The sequence below is a fragment of the Sciurus vulgaris genome, assembly GCF_902686455.1.
Source record: "Sciurus vulgaris genome assembly, chromosome: 6".
Taxonomy (NCBI): Eukaryota; Metazoa; Chordata; class Mammalia; order Rodentia; family Sciuridae; genus Sciurus; species Sciurus vulgaris.
Genome location: NC_136466.1, coordinates 162,723,178 through 162,748,973, shown reverse-complemented (window position 1 = coordinate 162,748,973; position 25,796 = coordinate 162,723,178). Strand labels below are relative to the sequence as shown.

The window sequence follows — 25,796 nt, the reverse complement described above, 5'->3', positions numbered from 1 at the left end:
CAAATTTAATCATTCTAGTAATGAAAACCAAAACCACAATGAGCTACCACCTCACACCTGTTAGAATGCCTGTAACAGAAAAGATGAAAGGTACTCAGTGTTAATTGGGATGTGTAGAAAAAGGAGCTGATGAACAGCTGGAATGCAGATCGGTACAGTGATTATGCAGAATATTGGAGCATCCTTAGAACCCTCAAACTGGAATTGCCATGAGGACCACACCCCACTTGTGGGTATGCACCTAACGCCAGTGACGTCAGTTTCTTGAAGAGATACCTGCACTCACGCATACATTGCTTCATTATTCCGATAGCCAAGGTAGATATCAAAACAGCCTCAGTGTCTGTCTGCAGATGAATGGCTGAAGGAATTGTAACATGTATGCATGCATATGTGTCTGAGTGCATGTGTGTGTGTTATAGTCATGCCATTTTTAACAACATGGATGAACCTGGAGGACATCGTGTTCAGTGAAATAAACCAGACAGGGAAAGAAAAATATTGCATGATCTCACTTAATATGGAATCTAAAAAAGTCAAATTAGTGAAGAGTAGTGTGGTGGTAACCAAAGGGTGGGGAGAGGGACCATGAGGATATTTTGTTCAGTGTGCAATGTTTGAGTTATATTGCTTGAATAAGTTCTAGAAATTCAATGTCCAGTTTGGTGAGTATAGTTAGTAATACTGTGTTGTATATTTGAAATGTACTAAGAGTAAACCTTAAGGGTTCTCACCATATACTTAAGGAAAAGAAAAAGAAAAAGGTACCTAAGAAAGGAGATGGGTGTTTTAATTAACTTGAATGTAGTATCATTTCCAAACATATAGGTATATAAAAATATCACATTCTACACCTTACATATATGCCGTTGTTATTACAAATAAAAATTTAAAAAGAAACTAGTTTATAGTTAATTTGTGATCTCATTAAAAATGAATCCTTAGGTCAAGAGTATGGTCTGGAAAAATGGACCATATTTTGGGTTAGGTCTTGATATGGAGGTTATTCTATTATATCTAACTGCAGTAAGTATGAATTATTGCAGTTGATATCCACAGATTTAATCTTAAAAATAGCATGTCTGAAAAGAATACAGAACATAAGTATCGTGTGGGCCAACAGGATATCATTAATATGACTCTAACAGACCTTCACTGTTAATGATGAAGGTGAAGGTGGATGGAGAACCCCAGCATCACACAGAAATGGGTTAAATGATCGCATCACGCAATCTGCACTACTAGGTGTATGTTGTGTAGGAACGCTCTCTTCATGTAATCATCAGAAAAACCTTCATATCACAGTAACATAATGAAATGACAATAAAGGTAGCTGCTAAATAGTGGGAAAATATCAGATAGTAACAGAAAGCAATATGAAAAGCAATATAAGGGTCCTTTCTGGAGAGGAGAGGCTAAGCATCTGCAGGTTCTATGAGGGAAGGCTGAAGTGCCCACAGCCCAACATGGTGGATTGTGAATAGGAGACTTTCATGTATCTTTCCTGTCACTCACATAGCAATTGAACCTGGCCATAGAAAACACTAAATTATAATTGAATTGGTTTCAGCTCTTGATCCACTCATTCAGCATGGGTCTTAAAATTGTTTCAAACATTTCTGAAGATTTAAATAAATTTCAGTTCCACCAGGAGGCAGTAAAAACACTGGATAAATAAACATCAATTAAAAAAAAAGAGTACAGTTTGTTTTAAAGAAATACTATGCAACTATTAATAGTGATGTGATAGGATATTTTTATTTATTAATGGTAGTACAGGGATACTGAGCACAAGGTATTATTATATAAACATTATGATAGAGAGTGTGAAGTATGGTTAGTTTGATTCATCGTGCATTCCATATTACATAAAAAGTCAGAAAATACATGCTGAAAAACATAGTAGCACTAAATTCTGAATGAGAGGATCACATGTTCCTTTTGCTTTATTTTTGGTTACACGCATTGCATAAGGGTTCTTACAACAGGCATATATTACATAGGTTCAAAGAACAAACAACAGAAGTGTCCATTCTCTTGTTTCAGTTTTTCATCTGCTGATCTAGTGTCTTCGAAATGAGGGCTCTACCATCACTTCAACCACAAAGTTCCATTAGTGTCAGCAGCCAAGCAAGTCCTAATGCAGCTATTTCAAACTAATGCATGGGAATGGCAGCCTTTCCCCCCGATCTTTTTCTTTAATTATACTACTCAAGCAGTAGCTCACAGCCCATTCCATTCCACATCCTCACAGGCAAGCACATAAACCAATTCCTGATGCTAAGTGAGATTTAGGAGTCACCAATCAGGAGAGATACTGAGGAATGGCAGCAATTAGCCAACCCTTTCCCAGGTTTGCCTTGGAGTGCCACCTTCACATAGAAAAGACCACGCTGGGCAGGAAAGAAGGGGTGTCCTGGGAGTGCTATGCAGGCCCTGGTCATGCAGGAGAAATCCAGCATTTACAGTTTTTTTTTTGTTTTTTTTGTTTTTTTTGTTTTTTGTAGTTGTAGATGAATAGCATGCCTTTACATATTAATTTTTTGTGTGTGGTGCTAAGGATTGAAGCCAGTGCCTCACATTTGCTAGGCAAGTGCTCTGCCACTGAGCTACAGCCCCGGCCAGAAATCCAGCATTTTAATCAATACTAAAGATGATGAAATACTTAGAGAAGTATTTCACTTCTCTTATGGGAAAGCAAGTGAAATTAAGAAGCCAAACTTCAGTGGAATAAGAGTGAGATTCCCTGTAGGGTTAGAACTAATGTAAATACAGATCAAATGCATTTATTTTATTCTTTTTTAAAATTAGATTCATATAGTCTTTAGCCTTCATGGACTGAACTTTTTTTTTTTTTTTTATTTGAGGTGAAACTCTATAATTTGGAAGGAAACACTTATTTTTACAAGAAAAACTGATCTTTTGCATTTTCATGGTGACACAGTATGTTTTCTTCTGAGAAACAAAAAGTCATTGTTTTTATGAGACATGAATATTTTTAACTGGTACATCAGGAATCTGTTTCTGAGAAGACAAACCTTATTGTTTTTATCAATTTGATGCTTATATAAATCTTTGCTTTCTTAAATTTATATTCATGGAGGAATACATTGAAAAATTCCCCCCATTCTGTGTGGGTGGCATTTGAAGCATTTTGGGGATTAATCAGAGATTTAGTGAAGGTGGAGGAGAGGGTTGGCATACCGGGGGAGAGATGAGGAGACCAGCAACTAAAGCAGACATGTGGTCTTCTGGCTTGTCCTATCTATCCAAGGATTCAGTTATATTCTGGTTGGTGGGTGATGCTCAGTCTCATCAAAGTGTCACATGCAACTCCTCCATGTGAGATTCATGTATTCTTTATTTAGCTTTGATTTCACATTCACTTCATTATATGTCATACATACCAACTAATGAACCCACTCAGAGAACACAACAGTGGAAGTCCCTCTTGGTTTCCTTTAAAAAGTTTGATTTAGGTCTCTGGCACACATCTCACTCAATCGTTGTTTCCATTCATGAAATTATGAATAAATGCACTTTGATGAAACTAATTCATGTGTAATTCTGCAGGGTAAGCTCAAGGAAGAACTGAAATTGCAGTTCAGATCACTCTGATTTTGATCCTGTTGATTTCACTCTCTCAAAATGAGTCTTGTGAATTTTACACCAGATTAAAACTTTTCATCTGCATAACATTCTTGGAGTATAAAGCATTTCAAAGACAGCAGTGGAATCTCAGTAAAAAGTAGAAAGAAAGCAGATTTTAAATCATTAAGAGAAATCCAGAATACCTTTTCCTTGTATTTATGTTTTCTCCATTTTCAAGTCATCTACAGTCTATTCTTTTATTCATGTGATAATGAATAGCAACGACTTTAACCCCTAACAAAATAAAATTGTATAAACCTATGCACACACATTTTATCTCTATGAATTTGATGACCTAGGTATGTGTCACCACCTAATGAACTGGAAATAATGAGACATAGCAAAAAATAAGAAATTATTAAAAAATAAAAATTTGGGTTTATGAATCTTCAATTTGCCAAGGCTCAGTAGGATGGCTTGTCTACACTCGGTACACATGATCCATGGGGGCGCTTCTAGCAGAAATGGGAGAACCGATTCCAAGATTGCTGGCAATTCAATGTTGAACTGGGACAGTCGGGTGGGTCATGGCTGGTGGCTGGGGTTTCAGTTCCTTCTTATATAGGAAAATCCAGGGAACTTTATGACTTCCTCAAAGCCTAGTGACTTTGTTTCAAGTGCGAACATCTGAAGAAACCCGGGAAGAAGCCATTTCGATCCTTAGGACCATTCTCAGAAGTCGCCGAGTGTCATTTCTGTTGACCTACCCTGTTGTTACAAAGCTGGGCAGATTCGAAGGGAGGGTGTACAGAATCCACTTCTCAGTAGGATAAGTGTCAGAATCACCCTGCGGGAAGTCACTGTGACGCTACAAGTAGAAAATGTCTTACAAGATCGTCATGGGGAATTCTCCCTGTTGAGAGAGATGATTACATGGCTAGTATCTGCCAGTGATGCTGAGGCCACTGGGACAGTAGGAAGCATATGACTAAAGAGGAGCTTTCCACCCGTTCAGTTCAGTTCAGCTTCAAATGAGGAAGCGAGAGCACATTGCCAGGGACAATCTGGGCTTGACTTTATGTGGAACCTGGACCTTCTGTTGGAAACTCGGGCTCTCCCTGGGTATGTACCTGTCAGTCTGTGTGTTCACCTGGCTTCTAGGAGACGGTTCCAAGTTCTCCTCTACCACCAGTGGGCGTGTTACGTCTTTAAGGAATATACCTGGTGGACGCCAAGAATTTCATTTCTGAAATGTTACTGAAAAGTATCATTTTTCTCCTTAGGACAACATTGAACTGACTTCAAAGTGACTTCAGTATGTTCTGCTGGGCACCCCACACATGGTCTTGCACACTTGGGTGCTTAATAATGTGATCCAGTGATGAATTACTATTCATGGATTTCAAAATATCTCACTGTATGATTTGGGATATAGAATTTGACTTAAGTATTTTCCCTCTCTTATTCATTTAATAACTATTTATTGAGGATTTCCAAGCTCATAGTGTTTCATCGTTTGCTTTGGAAAAAACAGACAAAATCCTGATCATTTATTTAAAATTATATAAGATCCAGAGCAGATGATGAAATTGATGAAAGCAGATGATGAGCAGATGAAATTGAAATCCATTTACCAAACTGGACTATATGGAAGGCCATATCTTTGTCCTTTGAGAGAAGGGACAGGACGTTTATGCCACTTTGGAATAGAAGACAATTACACAAACAGTCGATTCAGCCAGCACTGCCCATCAATGGCCAAATGTCCGTTATGAATATCCTTTTACATCCATCTCAGGAAGTCTGTTATCCTGGTCACAGCCATATTTCCTGACTATATTTAAAAATTCTGAAATATATATTTAGAATATAAAATTTCTGTGATCACTTGGAAAACTTTTATTTTTCTTTCATTTATCTGCTAAAAATGGATTTAGACCCTGGGCTGAAACTAAATTACTTATGAGAGCTTTGTATATTTAAAGATCCACTCTCCTTACCATTTTAAACACTCATGTTCCCACATATCACAGAGAAACCATTCCTGCTTAGTAGAAACTGAGAAATCTATGAAGAATTTGCTTCCTACAGTTTTGTGGGCTAGGAAATAAAAGGCCGAGGGCCTGCATCTCACCTTCCTGCTGTTTCATTCCATGATGGAAGATGGAAGGAAATGAAGGACAGTGTGTGTGAGAGAGAGAGAGAGAGAGAGAGGGAGGGGTGGAGAGGGAGAGAGGGAGTAAGAGGGAGAGAGGGAGAGAGGGAGAGGGAGGGAGAGAGCAGACATCACTAATGGAAGGCTGAGCTTGCTTTGATAACAAACCCACTCTTGAAATAGGTACCTACTCCTGTGGTGGTGACATGAATGAGGAGGAGGACAGGTCCTCATGATCCATTACCTCTCAGAGGTCTCATCTCTCAAGACCGTTCCACTGGGGATTAAGTCTATGACACATGAATTCTGGGGACATACTAACATCATAGCAGACAGACACTCTTTTCCTTTCTCAGGGTCAGATTTATGTTTTGAGGTTCTCATGAAATCAGTGTGGGCTCACCCCTTCCTCCAAGGCCACTTTCTGTAATTCTATCAGAGTCCTTGGTCTGTCAGCACTCACCTGTGTACGCTCAGAGTCAGGTCACAGGACGGGGCTGTAGAGAGGACGTGTTGCCCTAGTGGTGGGAGGTGGACTAGTTACTGATTTTCCCTCAGCTTTATGCTAAGAAGGAGTTTTCATCCCTCCTGTAAGCACATTTTTAAATTTCTGAATAAAAACCAATAATAAACTATTTTATTGCTTCTTTTCTTTATCATACATTGTTCTGTATGAGTGTGTTATTTTTTTCTTTTTTCTGTCACTGTGACCAAAAGACCTGACAAGAACCATGCAGAGAAGGAAAAGTTTATTTGGGGTCCTGGTCCACAGATGGCTGACTCCACTCTGCTGCTCTGGGCCTGAGAGGAGGCAGGGCATCATGGCGAAGGGGTGTGGCAGGGAAAAGCAGCTCAGGACATGAAGACCAGGAAGCAGAGAGAAACTAAGCTCTGCTCCTCAGGTCAAAATATAGATCTCCAAGGCTGGACCCCAGTGACCCAAGGCTGGACCCCAGTGACCTACTTCCTATCGCCACACCCTACCTGCCTGCAGTCGCCACCCAGTTAACCATTCAGTTGAATGAATGCGCTGATTAAATGAAGGCTCTCTAACAGAATCATGTCACCTCTAAACCTGCTTGCCTTGTCTCACACAGGAGCTTTAGGAGGATACCTCCTAGCTAAACCATGACTTCCACTAAATAAACGCCATCACGCATGCCTGGGCAGAGCAGGCTCTCCTTTGAGACCAACTGTGTCCTCAAATACACATAGTTTCTTAAGTGGCTTTCGTGTCTGTAGTGGGGGAATGCTTACACTGGGTTTTAAGTGAGATTAATATTCCTTTTCCCAACTTTAATGATTTGTCCTACTATTTCAAATATGCTTCTTTCCACTTTTGCCTCTTGCTTTAATTGCTCTTCAGATGAGGGTGAAGTTAAACTGTTTGATTTTGTAATAATCCACTTCAGTCTGAAATGATGGGATTTGTGGTTGGGTTTTATAGTTTAATTAATTTGTTCAACAAAAAGTGTTAGTTCCAGAAACTTGTGTTGCTGTGACTGTATGTGGAGTTGTCCACTCCCGTGGTGGACAAACAACACAAGCCAACACACCTTCCTGCCTGTGGTGGACACTAGGTCTCTAGAGAAATCAACCAGGTTAAAGGGTTTGTTTTCATGATGATGGTCAAATTGGGGGAATGGGTATACTAGCATTTAAAATGAAGGGAAGTACAGTTTCTTGTAAAGTTTGTCACTGATCAATTATCAATATGCTGAAAATCACTTGTAAAGGATGAATGTGTTATCTCATTCTCCTTTTTCTGAATTTATCTGTCTCTACATCTTCTATAATCCTAGCAAGGACATGTTGATAATTATTACTTTTGCTCTCTGGAAATAATAATGCAGTACCGATATTTACACTGGGTTCCTTACAATTTTCCTGGAATACTTTAAAATAATGCCCAATAAATATACCAGACACCTAAATTACTTCCTCATAATTGAGAATGTAAAAGGAAACTTACTGACTACCTGACCATGTGTAGTCCTGCAGGAAGTTAGAATGGGACATTTAAACAACACTAACTTGCTGTTACCATGTGATATCAGCTCAAGTAGTCATCTATACCTGGAGGAACAGACCTAAAATAAAAAATTATATTTAAAACACTACTCTTCTCTCCAAAGACCAATTAATGTGCTGCAGTGCAAACTGATATTTATTTTCACACAAGCTGTTTTCCTCAAACTGCTTAATTTTGTCTTGTAAATAGTCGCGATGCTTAGGAAATATGACTAATCGTTTCCTTTGTGTATAAACTATGTGTGAATAACTTATTTGTTTAATTTCAACATTTCTTTCTTTCTTTTTTTTTTTTTTTTGTCCTGCAAGGCATTAAACAATCCAATGATCTTGAATGTGTCCTGCTGCTTTTATCTTGGCGTTTGCTTCCAGTATGAGAAAATGACCTGCTTGTTCTGAAGGAATATTGGAGAACAACGTGGCCTCTTTTGTCCCATCTGAGCTCATTGACAGGTTCTGTAAAGAAGCAGAGTAGTCGATTGCATCAATTAGGGTTGCCATGGCTTGTGAAGCTGGAGAAAATGTTCAAATTTGATCTTAAACTTTGAAAAACAAACATTACAGGATCTCGTGGTTTCCTCCTTGTGTTCTAATCAGGAATGAGAATAGGAACTTTGGAACAAATGCATAAAAATTACAGTCAATTATTTCCTACTAATAGAAATCATATTTTTAACATTCTAAGTTTCTCTCAGAAAGATTAATTGGGAAAAATACCTCTGCCAAGGGATAGCTTATCTTGAGACATATTAATATCTCAAAGTTTTACATTAGGATCTGAAATTAGATATGAAACCATAAAGCAAAATCAGTTTTAAGGGAGGCAGCATGTGTTGTGGGGAGCAGCATTGGGCCATCTCTGACATGAGGCCCTTCTTCATCTTAACTTGGGCGTTGTTTTTTTCAATTTGGTTTTTATTTACACTTAAAATAAATGTTAGTGTTGTACATAAGGATTGCGCTTTAACTGGGGCTGTATTTGCAAGTTGTTTGGTTCAGAGTTGTGGCACTGAGCTCAGTGACAAGTGTGTTTCACCTTGACCCAGCAGAGCACAGAGATGCTGGGCTGCTTCCCTTTGGTTACTCCCTGCCTGACAGGTTTTGCAGCACTTTGCGAATTAATGCTTTAATCCCAATCAGCCCTGCGAGAGACAGACTATGGCAGGTGCACATCATGGAGGAAAGAAGAGCAGCGAAGCCATCCACTTGCTCACCGGGGTCATCGAGCCAGTGGTGAAATGTAATTTGGGCCTCACAGCCTGGCTCCCCTTGCTGCTCTTTAATGCTGAAGAGGGCCACCTCTCAGAGCACAGTGTCGTTACGGCCATGGTGCTGTCGTTTCCATTACCTGGACAGAAAAAAAAATTTCTCTGTAATAGCTCACTTACTTCTCACAGCAAACCTGCAGACATTAATCTACTCTCCTAAACATGAGAAAATGCTGGTTTGGAATGCTGAGTCCCACTCGCCCCAAATGATGTTCCCAAGTGCTAATAAAATCCTTCGTTATGTTACCCTTAGATTTAAGGAACTTTGATCAGTTCCTGAAGCTTTAATGCTATTATTATGTTCCCCTTTAAAAAGCTACCTTTCAAGTGATAAAAGTGAGATTGTAGACAGACTTCAGCAAGAAGTTGAAGCTATTGTTGCAAATCACCTGAAGCCCACAATTTTGAGTAACTATAGGTTGTGAACAGGAACAACAGCATACCAAAAAACTAAAGCAAAGGTGGGAAACATGATTAGTGTTTTTAGTTCCCCAGGGAGCAAGCTCTGAGTTGGAAACGAGTGTGCACAGTTTGTTAGGAAATGCTCTTGTGTGACACCTGTCCACAGGAGCTGGAGAGGGCGTGAGGAATTTGAGCCATGGCATAGCTCTGGGGAAGCCCTCAGCTGATCCTGGGGGCTGTGACCTGGGAGGGCCCGTAGGTGATTTCCCAATTCGGCGCTTGTGTTCTGGTCTTTCTAACCCGGAATTCATTAGCTACCAACCTAGGCTTCCCTCAGAAGTATGTCTGACCTTGAATACAACAGTTTTCTCCAATTCCAAAATAGTTTTGGGATTGCTGAGGCAATTTCCACAAAAGAAAAAAAATATATATATATATGATTGATGCTTGGCAGCTGGAGAAGCAGACCCCTTCTTGAAGGGGGTCTAGTTGCTGCAACATCATGTTCCCCACAGGTCACCCACTGAACTACAGAGATCTTCCTTTTCATACAGTTCTGAAGAAGTCTTCCTAGGACCTCAAAAGGATTCTTTTCTTGGAGGACCTGTGAAGGTTAGTGGTATAAGGTGCCATCTCCACTCCTGGAAAGGTCGTGGGCTTCAACTACTACTCATGGGTCTTTCAGTGTAATTAATATCATCCAAACAAAATGTGGGCCCTTGATAAATGATCATTATGAATTTCAAGAAAGTGACACCTCAGCTTGAAAGAAGTCATTAGATGGTGTCTTCTAAATGAATGTCCATGAAGCAAATCCTAAATGCTCATTGTTTCTTTCTCACTTATTAGTTGTTCTAGACTTCTTACTGTCCTCAGCTAGGACCTATTCTGATCTTGCAGGATTACCCTCTCTGATGGGTCTGAGTCTCAAGTCACCCTCATGACCCAGTTTCTGCATGAACCCATTTACCATCAATATTGGTTAACACAGTCATAAGAGAGGCCCAATAAGATCACTTGCCATTCAGTGTGTGCCTCTTGACCTTCACTGTGTTATAGAAGCCTTATTTCTTCTTGGAGATGAGGTCAATTATCCCTATCATGATAATATCTTATATATTTTTTCTTGTTACTCACAGGACACATAGACCCCTAGCGCTTGGCAACCTGAACATCTAGTTTTTGTGACTTTTTTTTTCCTTCTTAGATTTAATCATAGATGTAAGACATTCAGGCTTGTGAAGGGTTACTGTAGGATCCTTCCAACCTGTTGACTTGGTGAGTTAAATAGAAGTCAGCTTGGGATGGGTAGTTCTCATCATGATGGATGGGTCACTTGGTATTCCAGGATCAAGTGCTACATTTCAACCAGGGTCTAGCAGCCTATCATGTGCAGGTTTTCAAAAGTGCATAAACATCTACTGCAGATGGTATGGCAGGTGCTGTGGAAATGGAGTAAGCTGGCTTTGAGTGTCCTGGGAGGGCGTGTTCTCCCACCATGGACACCTCTGATGTAATGGTTCTCAACCAAAATGATTTACCATTTAGAGACATTTGAGACTTTCTGGAGTCACTTTTCATTGTCACCACTTGGGAGGAGAATGATATCACAATGTAATGGAGAGAGACCAAGAATGTCACTACAAGGTGACAGTGCTGTGCTCAGGGTAGCCCACCCACAACTGAGAGTTAGCCTGCCTGAATATAGTACTGAGTCTGAAAAAGCCTGTTCTTGTGCCCTAGAAACTGACAGCTCTTGTGACCACAGAGCCACTCTCACTGTGAACATGTGAGGTGGCAAAGGACTTTCTGCACTTGGTTGCTCACAAAACTGGCAGTCTCTTATGCCACTGGGTAGGGGTTTGGAGCAGTGTCCCCAGGTTTGGGATTTGGTCCCTTCCTGACACTGAGAACCAGCCAGGTGTCATGAGTCATTTTTGTGGTGAGAGTTGCATGAGGCAGCAGTGACTGCACCTTCATTTAAGGCAACCAGTCAATTTTCTCTTAGAAAATGAAAAAAAGATATTTTTCATTTTCCAATTCTGTCTCAATGCTGCCTGATTTTATTTATTTTAAAAATTCTTTTGTGGATTTGGTGGTGTGTTTATATTACTTTAAGTTGACTGGTTCCTTAATATGTTAATACGTTAAATTTTTTTTTTTTGTAAGGAGAGACTTCTGGTAAATTATACTGGAATAAAGTCTAATGAATTCCTTCCTCTTCCACAAAAGCCACCAGAATGAAAAAAGAAGCCCAATGCTGCTGTAGACCCTCAGATCTTGAGGAGGAAGCACCTGACTCCACCATCAGGGAGTGAGTCTTAAGAGGTCTCTCCTGGTGTCCTGTTTGAAAGCAGTGAAGTCCCATAGTCTCTGGTGGCCTTTGAAGGGAACACACTGGACAAAAGAGAGATTAGCTTGACCTTTATTTTTCTTTGAAGGAATCAGTGATTGGAGATTGTGAAGACTGGCAGTTGAGGAATATTTGAAAGGGAGAGAAGGGTTCACATATTCCAATACAAAGAATCTAACTCCACATCTTCACAGTGATCAACATGCATTGCTTATGTGTCCTAAGCTGAAGGTGTAGGTAAGGCTTTTTAGACAGCAGTGTCGACTTTCATTAATAGCACACTCCATTTCTCTTCCCACAATTATCCTCATGCTGTTCCTTGGTCCAAAAATCTAATATGAATCAGAAAAGAAACATCATGGCATTATACTCCAATAAAACTCAAAGTCACAAAAAATGAAAAGTGAGGTGGTCTAGGTAAGCAACGGGCAGAAGCACACGTTCCTGGGGGTTTAGTAACGGACCCCAAGGACTTGAGGAAATGTGGTTTATAATCTTAGAGAAATAACAAACAACATACGTATTCTCAGAACCAAAAAGAAGATCAAATTACAGATGTGAAAGTTCAAAAATACTGTAGAACAAAGGAGGGAGGTCTAACTTGAGCCCTGGCTTCAGAAATAAAGGGCAGGGAAGGAGAGGTGAGAGTAGCACAGGGGAAAAGCACTTTGGAATCCACAGTAAGAGCACTGTGGTGACAGAAGCATAGCAGTCAGAGGTGATCACGAGGAAATCCACACTGTTCACAGAGCAGGACACAAAGCGAGACTGGAGAACGTGCGGCTGTGGACAAGAACAAGACGGAGAGGTCTCCCAAATGTTGACAGATGCAATCCAATGAGTACTCAACCACATAATGGAACTAGCCTTTCCTGAAGCAAGGAGAGAGTAGGATCTGAAAAAGTCACATCAAGCCAGGCCTGGAGGCATGCACCTCTACTCCCAGCTACTAAGGAGGCTAGGGGAGAGGGATCTCCTGAGCCTAGCAATTTGAAACCAGCCTGGGCAACAAGAAGAAACCCATCTCTTAAAAAAGAACAACAAGCGCAGCACGAGATCTAGTGACTGGTGAGGAAGCAGACCTGTCTGCAAGAAAAGACACGGAGATATCCTGGTTAGATGATAAGAAATTTGAGTATTGGCACCAAAACTGGTGTGGCCTCTAATTTCTCCGAAATAGCTTTTCATGCTAAAAGAGTGGAAAAGCATCTACAAATCTCTGAGGAATATGTGTCCAAAGAGTTTTCTATTCATCCCAATTATTCTTCAAATATAATGCCAAAAGACATTCCTTCTCCATGTTTCAGGACTTTAGAGGATACTTACTAGTGAATATTGATTGCAGAAATAAAATGAGAAGATGCTAATGGAAAATATTGTATGTTTTTTGTAGAGAATGAAAGCTAAATAATTGTATTTACATAGATATATGAAACATAAATACTATAATTAAAGCAACTAATTATATAAATAAAGTTAGAAGGCTTTCTTCAGACCTGGGGAGGAAGCCCAGGGCCCGTGCATGCTGAGCACACACTGTTCCACTGAGCTATACCCACAGTCCTTCACAGTTTTGTTTTGTCTTGCTTTCTTGACATGGGGTCTCACTACATTGCTCAGGCTGGTCTTGGACTCTTGGGATCTAGTGATCCCCTCACCTCAGCTGCTGGGATCTGGGACTACAGGCATGCCTGCCAATGCAATGGCTGAACTTGGAGTTTTCTAATAAGGCAAAGTTGAAATACACTAAACACAAATGTCTCTCCACTTACTATTGCAGGGAACTGATCACTAAATAGTGCTAATTGAAGGATTCTGAATTCTTAATATTGTTTTTCAGAACTTCAAAGGGATTCCCTGGTGATAAGTGTTTCATTTCATTATAATTAAGAGATCACTAATTTATGAGGTGCACCATTAAGTTATGAGTCAATCATGAAGAAAAATATGGGCTATAGGTAACTTATTACACTTTATTAAATGTCCTTGAGATAACTTATTACACTTTATTAAATGTCCTTGATTATAGCCAACATTCTGATTCCAAAGAACTCAAAATGTAGAAAACTGAACATCTTTAATTGATGAAAATGCTGTATTTCTTTTGGCAGATACATATTTAACTGAAATTTAAAAATTTATTTAGTTCCACTTGAATTGTGTCTCTAGCCATAGACAGAAGTCTCCCTCACATAGCAGCTAAGTGTGCCTGTTGCTTGTGTATAATGAATGCACGTGTATACACACGTATGCCATTTCCAGTTCCTGTGTTCTTTGGTCTCATTTTGGAAAATTTTGTAATGGGCAGCTCTAACATTTGCAAAAGCACCATTACTCACAGGAAAATTTTTTCCCATACAGAAGTAGCAATAAAAAGCCAGGCTTTGACATTTTTCCTTCAAGGCATTGTTACATTATGTATCAATTGCAGAGATTCCGTTATGATTTGAATAGGTGTAACCCCTGCATATCTAGTTGGTGTCTGGGCAATTTTTACTTTTATGACTTTTTGCATCATGACCTTCTCTGTCTCTCTCTCCTCTCACTCACTCACACCACACACACACACACACACACACACACACACACACACACACACACACTTTTTCACATTTCTGTCTGGAAAATCACAGTGAAGCAATTTTGAGAAAGCCGCAAAGAAGTAGGTGAATATAAAATATAGTGTTTCCAGGCTGCTGAAGTGCCTGGTGGACATCGTTACTGGTTCATTTTCTTGCAGATAAATTGAATTCAGTCATAGGGCAGATCATAAGGGTCTCTGATCCAGGCTAGTCAATTAACTCACTGCCTTACAGACATGTTTGTCATGCTATTATTGTCATTGATCCTGACCTATGCTATGCTTGTTTTGTGAGTAATAATCAGATTTTAACAACAACTAAATAAGCTAATGATCAAGTAATTTTTGATCTCTGTAATTAAATTGAAATTTGAGCTAAACCAAGAGGTGCAGGAAGGAAAAGCAAGGAATTCTAGTTCTGACACTAATTAAAAATGTGTTACTGAGAAATTTGTTTTACTTCCCCAAATTGTAACATTTTCATTTTTAAGGAATCACTTTTGTGAAAAACAAATAAGAAAATTCATGAAGGCATTAGCAACATTACTTATCTTATATAAACTTAATGATCTATATAGATGAGCCTCTGCTTAAAAGAATCAAAAGCAAGATAACAGTTTCCTTCTTTAACCAAAGTAGCAGTGTTAGCAAGGATGGGTACTAGCACTTCCTCAGGTCTGGCAGTACCAGTGCAAGAGGCAACAGCCTGCATCCCCCATCATGAAAAGGATGTAGTTGCACAATGAGCAAGACAGACCCCCCTAGGACGGAACCTAGTGCTCCCCTTAGGGACACCTATTCCATCCGTCCTGTGCAAGTGATAACTCCCAAACTGCCAATGCAGGACGTGTTCAGAACTGGGAGATTCTCATGATTTGTAAACTGTAACCACAGAAGCATCCAAAGGGCTGCTGTATCCTCAAGATCATCTTCAGATACAAAACTCACTCCACAAAACGTACTCATGTACAAAATACTAACAACAGATACTGTAGACAACATACCCAAGATTAATTCAAGAAGGAAAGTAAAGGCTCAAAGTATCAGGGAAAATTGAAGTCTATATATTTTCAAAACTGAAAAATGGAAATCATTTTATAAAACAGAGCAGGATCTATGAAACAAAGCTAGAACAATAGGATAGGAAATCTAGGCAATGATAATAAAAAGTTGAAACAAAACTATTAGTATTAATTATGACTCTAAAATTTTGCTTTATTCACTAGTTTATACAAGTGTCATAAAAACCTTTACAGATCTTTGCACTTGACTATTATGTTTCATTAATATTTTATGATCATAGTAAGTGATATAGAGATCTGGATGCAAACTCTGGACTTTGCTTACATGTCACCTGAGTTTGCATAATTATCTAACCTTAACTTTATCAATTCTGTTATTTGCATATTGTTAATAAAAAAAATCAGTGACTCAATAGGGAATATTGGAGATCAGTTAGTACAGATTATTTCATATTAATCTCATAATGTTAATTTCAGTGCTTAAAATTGACTATGTGTAACCCTGAAAAGGTCTTCCAAATTAGTCATCTTGCAATATTTGTTATTTTTATAAGGGATAAACATATCATTACTCTGTGTGGTTGTGTGGTTGTTTTGTGTGTGTGTGTGTGTGTGTGTGTGTGTGTGTGAGTGTGTTTACCCAATGCTAAGACATCTTTCCCTTATGAAAAAATAGTCAATAACCCTGAGTTTAATATTCCTGAGCAACACCCTCCTGGTCCTGGGGTTCGCAGGCATTCTTATGAAAGACTGAAGAATGTAGTGCCAGACCATGTTGACTTGTCAATAAACTAAAGAAGAATCACGGGGAGTATTCGTGACATTCTTCCATAATGGGAATAGACTGATTTCTTTGTGTTCTTTAAGGGTTCATTCAGAACGTTACCTATTTCTCGGGTGTCAGAAATAGAAAAAAGACATGATTTCTGGAAGGGCTACCACACAGTTAAGTGAAGTTCCTTAATTTATAGAATAGATCTGTATATATGTAAATATTTATATACATCTATATACATAAATATATGTGTATATATATATATATATAGAGAGAGAGAGAGAGAGAGAGAGAGAGACAAAGACAGAGAGAGAGGGAAATGAAAGAGTTTTTTTTTTTCATTTTCAGTTAATTCTATAGTTCCTTATACAGAGCTTTAAAATATCTTTGTGGAATATTCTAGATCTATCTTTCTGTATGATGTATCAATGCTTATCTGTTATAAATATTAATTTCTTATTATTTCCATATAAAATGAGTCTAATCTCTCTGCAACAGATTTGTGCATATGTCTATCAAAAGGCTGCTTTAGAACTGTTTGGATTTATGAATTATGATTTGCATCTTGATGATATTTAAAATTATGACTAACAAAGAAAATACATGTTGGAAACTATATATGTATATATAAAATTATAAATTCAGAAACTACATAAGACGACGTGTACGTACATAAATATGCTGTAACGAAGCACCATATGCATACTATTGAACAACAGGAATTGGTCTCCGCACGCTTCTGGAGGCAGCATTCTGATCTCAATGTCGGCAAGGCCTTACTCTCTCAGGGCCCAGTGGAAGTCCCTCTTTGCCTCTTCCAGCTTCCCAAGTTGCCTGGCACTGCAGGTTACCCCTGGGCTTCTTGAAACAACATCCAGCCGTGACCCCTCTCCCTCCCATCTTCTCAGCTCCGTAACTCTGCATGTCCGTCTCTTTGTCCGAATGTCCCACCAACCATATTTAGGACTCACCTTGACTTCACTTTCTTCGTGAAGCCTGTTTCCTCATAAGATAGCACTTGGAGACACTGGGGCTTAGGACTTTAGCAACATTTTTGTCACAGCACATTTCATTGTCTAACAGTATGTTAGTTAATGGACAGAAGATAAATACGTTATTCACAGAAACATAGAGTCAACCTTCTGTGTTAAACAGTTTCAAAAAGTGATGTTAGGTATTTATAAGGCAATGACATAGTCCTCCTGTGAAGTAAGCAAATTTAAATACAGCTTAAGTACAATTGAAGTATTATTATCTACTCTAGTTTGTTTCAACTTTTACAAGGAAAAGAAGATGTGTGGAGTATGTATGTATGTGGCAAAATGTCTGAAACTTGATAATATAAAAACACGCTTCAACATGAATCAACAGGAGTCTTTACCATTCTGCTCCAAGAAAAGAATTCCCCCGGGAAGAGCTATAGTTTTTCCCTTTTATAAATGAAATTAATAGTCAAAACCAAGATAATTTCCACCTTCTGAACAAAGTGAATGACTAAAGGGATTTTCAGATGGGTGTACATCCTGAAAGCCTCACTCACATTTCTTTTAAATACAAATACTAGTTTTACTCTCATCAGATTTAACTTTAAAATAGGAGCTGAACACAAAATTCATTTCTGTCTTGAATGTTGGATGTCCAGTTTAGCAAATCCAAATACGCATGCTTTGTAAGGAAGGGATGTTTCTTTGCGAAAATTTTCAACACATATGGAAGACTGTCCCTTCTTAGGAGACATCAGCTTTATGTTTTTATCCTCCACTACAAACTTCTTGGATTCGGATATTCAGAAGCCATCTCTGCTCACCCAGCACCCTTATTCCCAAGGGAGGACTGACTCCAGCAGGGAGCAGCATGGCCTTGTTCCCATAGAAGGGATGGTGCTCCCCACAAAGACCCACAGCCTCAGTCTCATCATGAGAAAGGCACAAAGTACATTTTGGGGGACATTCTACCACCACCTGATGGACACTCCTCCAAATTGTTCAGGCCATCTAAACACAGAAAGTCTGAGAGCTTGCCATGGCCACCAGGAGGCTGAGAGGCTGTCACGCCGGTGCTGTGTGCTTTCCTGGATGGGGTCCTGGAATGTGAATGGGGTACAGCGCAACTCTATGGCACGGGAATGAATGTGGACTACATCAGTAATGCCAGTACTGATTGACTGGTTGTTGCAAAGAGACCATATTGATAATCTATTAGTGATAGAGAAAACTGAATTCTGTATATTTTCTGTACAACTTTTCTATCAATCTAAAAGTAGACTAAGATTAAATTTATTTTTTAAAGAAAGTTGAAACGACTTGGTCATATTGAGTGCCTCATCTAATAAAGGGGTTAGTCTATTGGCTGTGGAAGTTAGCAATAATTATAAAAAAATCAGGGTGCTACTAAAGAATGGGAGTGCAGAGGCATATGTGAGATTGACCCTTTGGGATACATCATGGTATCCCCATATTGTGGATAACAACCATTGGAAAACTACAGAGAGAAAACCAGTCCAGAGTGGATTGCTAATATATCAGAACCTTCAGAAGAGAGAGCAATGACTTGGTCACCCCACCAGACAAAAAATCAGTCAATCAAGATGCTTAAAAACAAGGAATGGATACTGGAACCGAAAAGTTGCAATACAACTACAATGCGTCCAATTACAAAATTTGAAATGTAATGGTTGTTAGCATTTTTTCTTTATTCTGATATGAATATATTTGCACATAATTCATCAATTTGCATTCATCTCTTATAAAACTATGCTCTCATATAAGCATGGGTAGTCTAAACTTGCAGACTAGCATTTAGCCTAACGCATACTAAAGAAAACTGAGTCAGAAGCAGTGTTACTCTCACCCAAAGATAGGCCATGCAATGGCATGTGCCCTCTGAGAGGCAGAGTATTCTCATTACTAGGAGAAGGAATTGAATCACTGCAGGTGGAAGCAGGCTCTTCTTTGTATGGAGATCAAGGATGATGTAAAGACATGTGCATGGATGCCAACCACCAAGCCAGAAGCCTTCCTAAGACATCTTTGTGTTCCACAGTGGACAAAAATTAACTTCTATAATGAGTGCCCTACTTTATATCAGTCATAGGTTTTTTTTTTTTTCATAATCACACACTATTAGATATAAAAGACACAAAGTAAAATCAAAGTGGTAGTAGAAATTCTGAATTGCTACCCATGTAGAGTTGATAGGTGCCCCAACATGGGAAGTCAAGTGCTGTGGTCTGAGTGTTTATTTCCCTGACATTCAGAAATTAGAATCCTGATGCCCAGGGAATTGTATTAGGGATGGGACCGTTAGGAGGTTAATGGTCCACGATGAATAGAATCCTTCTGAATGGGATCAATCCCCGTTGAGAGAGGACATAGATCCCTTGTGCCTTCTGCCATATGAAGATAGAGCAAAGAATATTGTCTGTGAACTAGGAAATAAGACCTCACCAGATACTGAGTCTGCTGGTACCTTGACCTTGGACTTTCTCACCTCCAGAACTGCAATAAATACAATCCTATAGGTTATAAACCATGTACTCTATGGTAGTTTTCTTATATTAACCCAAATGCACTAAAGCTCCAGACAGGAAACATTTATTCCAATAAATGAAAGGAGAATTTAGAGAAACTGACTAGTACCTTCTTGATCACACCCTAACACTGCTTGAAGAAGCAGAGGTCCATTTGTAAATCTGTATAAGATGTAAAGATGCTAGCAGGAGCTAGAGATCAAGAGCATGTCTCAGGAAGATAGCAGCACCTGGAACAGATGGGGAGCCTCTAGGAGCAGAGGTCAGAGCACCAACACACCCCAAAGGGAAGCAAAGTCATTCCTGAATGGCACAGTTACAAGAAACAAGAACCCGTGATCAATCACATCTGCATCCACAAACAAACAAGCAAGGATTATCAAATAAAAGTAGCAAAATCAAAGCTGACTAATTACTTGAAGAAAAACAGTAACCCAAAAGAGACCATCAGCCTTAACCAAGAGAATAATTAATTAACTCGAGACTGCTCTGGAGAAATCCCAAACCACTTAGAGATTTAAAATAAATGTTTTCAGAGACATTGGACAAGGTTTGATTCTCACAGAAAAGAGTGTTTCAAAATGGAAACAAATAAACCAGTTGAAACTGAAAACATTTTCCCAAAAAATTGAGAAAGAGAACGTTATATAGAGAGTGGCCCAGTGAACAGAGACCTAGGAAATCTACAGGTGAATGGGAGCTGGTATTCCAATGAAATGTTCATCTGATCCATCAACCCTGGGAGGAAAACGTGATCCGAGCTGCCAGGCCCTTCATTCAGCCATCCTGCGTCTCCTTGGGCCCAGAGCAATGGAGTTGGTGGTCTGTGGACTGAGACCCCTGATACAGTGAACCATTTTCTCCTCTGAGTTGTTATGTCAGGTATTTTGGTCACAGTGAAGCAAAAATTCACTAAAATCACAGCTGAATAGGCCCCAGGGAGGTGGGACCCAGTAGGAGGAAGTAGATCACTGGGCGCTACCCTAAAAGACCTGTCTTCTCCCTGGCTGCTTCTCTCTCTGCTTCCCGGATGCAGCTGTCCTCCGTCAGGATGCCCTTCCACCATGATCATTCTGCCTTCCAGTCTAGCCACCTCAGCCTGACCTCTGAAATCCCCAGCCAAAACACATCTTTCCTCCTCTGAGTTGTTCTTGTCAGGTATTTTGGTCACAGTGATGAAAAGCTGACTAACACAATGTCTAAGAAATGATTGCCATAATTTTCAAAATCTGATATGTAATTGAAGGAGATCTCATGGTGGTATACAGAAAAGGTAGAAAACAGGGGTAAAGAGACGAGAGATTTCCCCAGAGGGGTCATCTTGAGTTTCTCCGCTGGGGTAATAGTTATTGGCATAGACTGGATGCAGGCTGCAAAGTGGGAATCCTGACTCTAACATTAACTGGACTTGTGATACTTATACACCAAATTAGCATAATAATGGAATTTAATTTATAGGGTCATTGTGAGAATCAGACAATCAAAGCAGCACAGCATGCTAGCCTTACATCTGGCTCAGTGAATGTCCAATAACTGTTATTATGTTGATGAATTTTCTCCCTCTATTTGATTATATGCCAGAAGAAGAAAGAACTCGTAAAAATATATTCAAAAGATGAAGCCTGGAAAAGTAGTGAAATTTTAATAAGAACTTATGTAAAACTAACACTAGGTATGCATGCAGGAGGGCAGGCAAGAAGACAGAAAGATCTCCACATGGACGCCCAGGACAGGCATGGGGCATATTTAGCCTCGTAGAAAGATTGCATCAGAAAAACACCTTTATTTATAAATTCACTTCTTGTCATGTATTAAAAATGCATAGATTAGTTTAAAATGCCCTCTGATGTGCCAGTCTGATGAATGATTATAATAGAGTTTTCAAAACAAACCCAGTTCTTGAGAAGTGTATATTTATTTTGAAAAAAACATTCAACTTTCCAAATGGTTTAGTGGAGAAAGCAAGAATTTAAATATTCGTCTTATAAAAGTGTTGCTGAATTGTTAAGAATTTTTTTCTCACTAAAAGTAAATGTAATATGATTGTGTTTCTTCCAGAGATTGTTCTCTAGCAAATCCATTAGTTTATTCAATTATTACCTGGAATAACAAATAGGAAATATTTCCTGTTTATTGTTCTATTTGCCTGTCTGAGTTTCTTTGTCTGCTTATCCTTCTTCTTCTCTGCTCACTTTTTTAAAAAAATAATGTTATTGTATTTTTATACCTTTATTATTTATTCATTTATTTTTATGTAGTGCTGAGGATGGAACCCAGTGCCTCACACATGCTAGGCAAATGCTCTACCATTGAGCTACAGCCCCAGCCCCCTCTGTTCACTCTTCTTTCTCCTCTATATACACAAATTTATTACAAATCACTACAAGCTTTTAAAATATCCTGAGATATTTAAAAATGTAGATTACTGAGAAAAATATTTTGAAGTCAAAAGCAAAGCCTTTCTCTTTTATTTCCCAGCTTTATGTGAAGTATAAATGCACACAGCAGCATGCACACCCACAGGTAGTGCAGAAGAGATGGCTTGTTCTAGAATTTTGCCAGTTTGGGGTGTGGTGGGTTGCTTTCACCTGTAATCATTCTGGAGGGTGAAAAATGATAACTCCTGTAAAATTTGTTGAGCGCCAGTAGGTTGCACCTTTTAGAGTGTTTAGGTACTAATGTTTGGTACGGCTGCTCACAAAGTGTCTTATCTTCATCTCAATTGGATTGTCTATTTTTCTTATTATTTGGAAGCTTTTAATTCTTAGTATTATGAAAAATTTTTTCAATTATATTCCTTTCAGATTTCTTCTCCTACCTATTGCTCACCTTCATAATCTCTTAAAAGGTGTTTTTTGGATGAAAAAAGTTCCGATTTTAGGTGGTTTAATTTGCCAATGTTTTTCTATGTAGTTTTAAAGTTACCGATTTCTTAAGAGAGAGTTCTTTACAAGGCTTATGTGCTATTCTTATAAGTTATTTAAAATGTGTATATGCACATATCCTCATCTTCTTTACTTCTACTTCAGGATTTTTCTTTCAAACCTGTGCTTGACAAAAGAAGGTATTTGTAGACTGCATGTGCATTTTTCTTAAATTTTGTTCAGATGATTTATATTGACATGGTTTATTTTTTAAATGTTTATTTGGATCAAAGCCATCTGGACCTTCCTTAATTATTTTGTGGTAAGATATTTAATTATATTGTAAATTACTAAACTATTTTGTCCTTCTGTAAGGTTATATAGGTTTTCTCGATCTACTTCTATATCATTTTCAATTCTATTGATGTATGTTGCTCATAATTTATTATATTAACTTAATGTCCATAAGATGTATATTGAAGTTGCTTATTCATTCTGGATATTATTTTTACTCTAATTTCTATCAACTTACCAGAAAATATATAAAGTTGATTAAGTCTTTCAAAGATAGAATATTTGTTTTGTCCATCTTTCTTTTTAAATTTTGTTGTTGTTAACTTTCATTATTTCCTTCTTTTTATTTTTTTGGGTATAATTTGGTGAAATTTATTCCTTAAATGTTTGATAGAATTATTTGATTAAATTATCTGAGCTTGAAGCTTTCTGTTTTGGAAATTTTTAAATTATTGGTACATTCCGTTTAATAAATATAAGTTATTCAGATTATCTACTTCTGTTTTTCCTGTGTGAGCTTTGCCAGTCTGTATCTTTCAAGAAACTGGATCTATTAATGTGCTATCAAGTTTGTGATTATTAGAATTGTATACAATATTTCTTTATTATCTTTTTGAGGCTTTTGTGATCATAAATGATGAAATTTTTATATTCATAAGTGCTGATTTATTTATTTATTTTTTGGTAATGATAATTTATTCCAAGGGTGCTCTGCTACTGAGCCATATCCCTGAACCTTTTTATTCTTTATTTTGAGAGAGGGTCTCTCTAAGTTGCTTATGGCCTCAATAAGATGCTGAGGTTGGCTTTGAACTTGCAATGCTATTGCCTCAGCCTCTTAAGCTTCTGTGATTATTGGCATGCGCCATCGTGTCTGCCCATGACTTTTTATCTCCTGAGTATTTTGATTACTGTGTAAGACTGTCTGTCTGTTGCGTTGATGTTTTTCAAGAATCAGCTATTTGATTTGTTGATTTTATTGGCTGATTTCCCATTATATGATTTGTTGAGTTTATTGGCTGTTTTCTTCTCTTTATTATCTATTTTCTTCTGCTTGTTTTGGGTTTATACTGCTTCATCTTCTCTCTTCTTCTTTTTATTCTTTTTTATTTTTTTCCTTGGGTAATTTTCTGAAGCAGAAGCTTGGTTGTTGATTTGTCTTCTTCTCTAAGATATGCATTCACTTCCATAATTTTTCTCCAAGCATTGCATTTACTGCATCATATAAATATTAAAAATTTGTGATTTAATTTACATTTAGTTCAAAATATTTTTATAGTTATCCTGAGACAACTTCTTTTTTTATGTTATTTTTAAAAAGTTTAGCTTTCTGCCTGTGGACGCTGCCAAGAAAGCATCGTTAAAGTCCCTGTTCCTGCTGCCGTCATGTCTAAATCAGAGTCCCCTAAAGAGCCCGCACAGCTGCGGAAGCTATTCATCGGAGGGCTGAGCTTTGAAACAACTGATGAGAGTCTGAGAAGCCATTTTGAGAAATGGGGAACACTCACGGACTGTGTGGTAATGAGGGACCCAACACCAAGTGCGCCAGGGGCTTTGGGTTTGTCACTTATGCCACGGTGGAGGAAGTGGATGCAGCCGTGAATGCAAGACACACAAGGTGGAGAAGAGCTGTGGAACCAGAGAGAGCCATCTCAAGAGAAGATTCTCAGAGACCAGGGGCCCACTTACCTGTGAAAAAGATCTTTGTCGGTGGCATTAAAGAAGACACTGAAGAACATCCTCTACCAGATTATTTTGAACAGCATGGGAAAACTGAAGTCATTGAAATCATGACTGACAGAGGCAGCGGAAAGAAGAGGGGCTTTGCTTCCATAATTTTTGATGACCATGACTCTGTGGATAAGATTGCCATTCAGAAATACCATCCAGTGAATGGCCACAGCTGTGAAGTGGGGAAAGCCTTGCAAAGCAAGAGGTGGCTAGTACTTCATCTAGTCAAAGAGGTCCAAGTGCTTATGGAAACTTTGGTGGTGGTCGCGGAGGTGGTTTTGGTGGAAATGACAATTTTGGTCGTGGAGGAAACTTCAGTGGTCACGGTGGCTTTGGTGGCAGCCATGGTGGTGGTGGAGATGGTGGCAGCGGGGATGGCTACAATGGATTCGGTAATGACGAGGAACTTTGGAGGTGGTGGAAGCTGCAATGATTTTGGCAATTACAACAATCGGTCATCAGAGTTTGGACCCACGAAGGGTGGGAACTTTGGAGGCAGAAGCTCTGGACCTTACGGTGGTAGAGGCCAATGCTTTGCCAAACCACGAGACCAAGGTGACTGTGGCAGTTCCAGCAGCAGCGGTAGCTATGGCAGTGGCAGAAGGTTTCAATACTGCCAGGAAACAAAGCTTTGCAGGAGAAGAGACCCAGAGAAGTGACAGGGAAGGTACAGGTCACAACAGATCTGTGAACTCAGCCAAGTGCAGTGGTAGCAGGGCCTAGCACTACAAAGAAGACATGGTTTAGACAATGCTCATGTGTATGGGCAAAAAAACTCCAGGACTGTATTTGTGACTAATTGTATAACAGGTTATTTTAGTTTCTGTTCTGTGGAAAATGTAAAGCATTCCAACAAAGGGTTTTAATGTAGACTTTTTTTTTTTTTGCATCCATGCTGTTGATTGCTAAATGTAATAGTCTGATCATGACACTGAATAAATGTGTCTTTAAAAAAAATGTTTATTGTACAGCGTCAAATATTTTTGGATTTTTCAACTATCTGTTATTGACTTTTAGTTTAATTCCTTTGTATTAGGAGAACATACTTGGCATTTCTATTTTTTAAAAAGTGTATATGTGTGTTTTATGTTTATTCACCCACCAGGTGAATATCAATGTGAGCTGGATAAGAAAGGGTCATTTGCTGTTGTTGGATGAATTATTCTGTGAATGACAATTAGATTGATTGATTGATGGTGC

At 38.7% G+C, this 25,796-nt stretch overlaps 1 pseudogene across 1 annotated transcript; it reads left to right on the top strand.

The window, feature by feature from the left end:
• Positions 1-24,216: 24,216 nt before the first annotated feature.
• Positions 24,217-25,255, top strand: LOC306664516 (heterogeneous nuclear ribonucleoprotein A1-like; annotated as a pseudogene). The gene has a single exon. The product of its transcript is annotated as a heterogeneous nuclear ribonucleoprotein A1-like (transcript).
• The last annotated feature ends 541 nt before the right edge of the window (positions 25,256-25,796 follow it).